A 4,715-nucleotide genomic window follows, 5' to 3' on the forward strand; every position below is an offset into this window, starting at 1 on the left:
TCTAATAGGCTGTATTAATTATCACTGTGGCTTTAAGAATTTAAAATAGTTTTTAATCTCATGATTAAAATCCTGATCAATTAAAAACAAGAACAAGGCAGCTGGGCATTGTGGCTCATGCCTGTAATCCCAGCACTTTGGGAGGCCAAGGCAGGTGGCTCATCTGAGGTCGGGAGTTTGAGACCAGCCTGACCAACATGGAGAAACCCTGTCTCTATTAAAAATACAAAAATTAGCCAGTGTAGTGGTACATGCCTATAATCCCAGCTACTCGGGAGGCTGAGGCAGAAGAATCACTTGAACCCAGGAAATGGAGGTTGCAGTGAGCCAAGATTGTGCCATTGCACTCCAGCCTGGGCAACAAAAGCAAAACTCCCTCTCAAAAAAAAAACAAGAACAAGGCATTCAAAAAAAGACTGTAACTCACATATGGCATTTCATAATATATTATGACTAGGATTCGTAAGTCAGCCAGCATGTGGAACAGGGTAAAAATAGGGTTCAGTGAAAGCTGCTGAACTCTAGAAGGTGCGCTGGGTTGACCCTTCCTTCTTAAAGCCCCTTGCAAAATTCCATTCCCGAGTCTCTGTTGCCATCTGGTGGCAATGCCCGATTGGTGAAACCCTTTACATATGATTTCCGAGAAGTCATTAATGCTTAAAGTAGTTACTTTCTGTATATCATAACTGCACGAGGCATTATTTTGTCATTCTTCATTACTAAATACATTTTGCAAAATTGCGAAAGAATCAGGTTACTTCTAAATTATTTTAGTTTCTTGAGACAATTAGCTCGCAGAACAAGTAGGTACCAAAAATGTGCAACCTACGTTTTCCTAATAAACTCTCTTCCATAGGTGCATTTTTTTCCATTAGCAGACTCTGCTTCCATAGGCAGCAAATCATATAATGTTTGTCCTTTTTTCCTATTATTCCCCCTCTCATAATCTCCAAACATTAAATGAGTCAGACAAGCACAGTTGATCCTTCAACAATGCAGGGATTAGGGCCACTGATATGCCACAAACTTGAAATCTGCATATAACTTTTGACTCCCCTAAACTTTACTTTTTATTTTTTGAGTTGGAGTTTCGCTCTTGTTGCCCAGGCTGGAGTGCATGTCATGATCTCAGCTCACTGCAACCTCTGCTTCCCGGGTTCAAGCAAGTCTCCTGCCTCAGCCTCCTAAGTAGCTGGGATTACAGGCATGCGCCACCATGCCCGGCTAATTTTGTGTTTTTAGTAGAGACAGGGTTTCACCATGTTAGGCTGGTCTCAGACTCCTGACCTCAGGTGATCCACCCACCTCAGCCTCCCAAAATGCTGGGATTACAGACATGAGCCACCACACCTGGCACCCCAGAACTTTACTAATAGCCTATTGTTGGCCAGATGCCTTATTGATAAAGTAAACAATTAACACATATCTTGCATGTTATATATATATAAAATATACTGTATTCTTACAGTACACTAGAGAAAATAAGTTATTAAGAAAATCATAAGCCAGGCACAGTGGCTCACACCTTAATCCCAACACTTTGGGAGGCTGAGGTGGGTAGATAGATCACCTGAGGTCAGGAGTTCGAAAGCAGCCTGACCAACATAGTGAAACCCCATCTCTACTAAAAATACAAAAAATTAGCTGGGCATGGTGGTGGGCGCCTGTAATCCCAGCTACTAGGGAGGCTGAGGCAGGAGAATGGCTTGAACCCGGGGGGTGGAGGTTGCAGTGAGCCGAGATCAGGCCGCTGTACTCCAGCCTGAGCAATAAGAGTAAAACTCCATCTCAAAAAAAAAAAAGAAAAAAGAAAGCATGAGATAAAATATATTTACTGTTCATGAAGTGAAAGTAGATCATCAAAGGGTCTTCATCCTCATCATCTTCATGTCGAGCAGAGAGAGGAGGAGAAGGAAGAGGAGGGGTTGTGCTTATCTCAGGTGGCAGAGGCAGAAGATCTGTGTATAAGTGGACCCACATGGTTCAAACCTGTGTTTTTCAAGGGTCAAGTGTAGTTATTTGCACCCTTAGAGCACCAGACACTGCTGGTGTCCCACTCGTATCCCGTGTCACTTACCATTTCTGAGTGTTCATTCCTAAATTCCAATAACTAGCATCTCTGCCTCAGAGCGTCCATGTTCAGTAGGCTGAAAGTTCCAGGGAAATAGCGCATTCCCCCAAACTGAGAGCAACCCTCAGCCAATGACGGATGGGAGCTGGCATATGTGTACAGTTGTGGGTTGAATTCTGTCCCTCCCTGCAACTTCTTATGTTGAAGTCCAAACCCCCAGTACCTCAGAATGTAACCCTATTTGGAGACAGGCTCTTTAGAGAGGTAATCAAGTTAAAATGAAGTCAGAAGGATAGGCCCTAATCCAATACCACTGTTGTCCTTAAGGAAATGAGGAATTTGGGCCATGGGCACTCTGGCTATGCCTGTAATCCCAGCACTTTGGGAGGCTGAGGCAGACGAATTACAACATCAGGAGTTCGAGACCAGCCTAGCCAACTTGGTGAAACCCCATCTCTACAAAAAGTTCAAAAATTAGCCAGGCATGGTGGTGGGTGCCTGTAATCCCAGCTACTCGGGAGGCTGAGGCAGGACAATCACTTGAACCTAGGAGGTGGAGGTTGCAGTGAGCTGAGATTGCTCCATTGCACTCCAGCCTGGGTGACAAGAGCAAGACTCCATCTTAAAAAAAAAAAAAAAAGGCTGGATGTGGTGACTCACCTGTAATCCCAGCACTTTGGGAGGCCAAGGTGGGTGGATCACGAGGTCAGGAGTTCAAGACCAGCCTGGCCAAGATGGTGAAACTCAGTCTTTACTAAAAATACAAAAATTAGCTGGGTGTCATGACAGGTGCCTGTAATCTCAATTACTCAGGAGGCTGAGGCAGGAGAATAGCTTGAGCAGAAGTTGCAGTGAGGTTGAGGTTGCAGTGAGGGAGGCGGAGGTTGCAGTGAGCTGAGATTGTGCCACTGCACTCCAGCCTGGATAACAGAGCAAGATTCCATCTCAAAAAAAAAAAAAAAGAATCCCAGCCCTTCTCATCTTGACTTGGTGACTGGTGCCCATTTTACAAGAACAATTTAGCTTTTTGGAAAAGGCTAACATACAAACTATACACTAAATCCCTTCTGAAAGCCAGTTCGGCCTATGCCCAGGAATGAACAAGGACAGTTTAGGGGTTAGACGCAAGAGGGGGTCAGTTAGGTCTGATATCTTTCACTGTCACAATCTTCTCAGTTATTATTTTTGTAAAGGCGGTCTCAATCAGGGCGAAATAAAATGGTGATAACATCTGTGCTGCACCATAAAAAAGAACGAGGTCATGTCCCTCCTGGGAACAGCTGGAAACCATTATCTTTAGCAAACTAGTGCAGGAATAGAAAACCAAAAACCACATGTTCTCACTTATAAGTGGGAGCTAAATGTTGAGAGCATATGGACACAGAGAAGAGAACATGGGGCCTATTTAAGGGTGGACAGTGGGAGGAGGGAGAGGATTAGAAAGATCACTACTGGAGCCTGGCACTGTGGCTCACACTTCTAATCCCAGCATTTTGGGAGGTTGAGGGCTGGAGGATCGCTTGAGCCCAGGAGTCCAAGACCAGCCTGGGTAACATGGCAAACCCTGTCTCTATAAAAAACACAGAAATTATCCAGGAGTAGTGGCACATGCCTATAGTCCCAGCTGCTCAGGATGCTGAGGTGGGATGATCACTTGAGTCTAGGGAGGTAGAGTTTCAGTGAACTGAGATAATGCCACTGCATCCTGGCCTGGGCAACAGAACGAGACTCTGTCTCAAAAAATAGCTATTGGGTACTAGGCTTAGTACCTGGGTGACGAAATAATCTGTACAAGAAACCCCTGTGACACCACTTTACCAGTATTCAAATGCTTCATTCTCTTTGACCCATTCATGAGAAATAATTATTTTTCCTTTGAACTTTACAGGTCTTTGTAAATGCCTCGATTACCACAGTGCATTTCAATTATGTTCATATGTAATGCAAGCCATTAGAATGCCAAACCCTTGTGGTTCAGTCTCAATATGATGTCATGATTAAGGAGGCACAGGCAGCCACAAAAAACTGTGCTGCAGAATCACAGTTAACGAGGCCTCACCAGTGGTGAATTTGGGTGAAACAGGTGCAAAAGCTCATGCGACACCTTTTTTATTTTATTTTGTTTTTGAGACCCTTTCGCTCTTGTTGCCCAGACTGGAATGCAATTGATATGATCTTGGCTCACTGCACCCTCCACCTCCCGGTTCAAGAGATTCTCCTCCCTCAGTCTCCTGACTAGCTGGGATTATAGGCATGAACCACCATGCCCAGCTAATTTTGTATTTTTAGTAGAGATAGGGCTTCTCCATGTTGGTCAGGCTGGTCTGAACTCCTGATCTCAAGTGATCTGCCTGCCTCGCCCTCCCAAAGTGCTGGGATTACAGGTGTGAGCCACCGCACCCGGCCCAGCTAGTTTTTTAAATTTTAGTAGAGACAGGATTTCACCATGTTGGCCAAGCTGGTCTCAAACTCCAGACCTTGGGTGATCCACCTGCTTTGGCCTCCCAAAGTGCTGCGATTACAGGCGTGAGCCACTGCGCCCAGCCCTAATTGTGTGTTCTGCACTGTTTCCTGGGAGTCTTCAACAGGAGTAAGCTCCAGCTGCCTGCCGTGTAGCTTGCTTGATAATGCATGCTTTCTTTTG

The sequence above is a fragment of the Callithrix jacchus genome, chromosome 13 (genome assembly GCF_049354715.1).
Source record: "Callithrix jacchus isolate 240 chromosome 13, calJac240_pri, whole genome shotgun sequence".
NCBI classification, from domain to species: domain Eukaryota; kingdom Metazoa; phylum Chordata; class Mammalia; order Primates; family Cebidae; genus Callithrix; species Callithrix jacchus.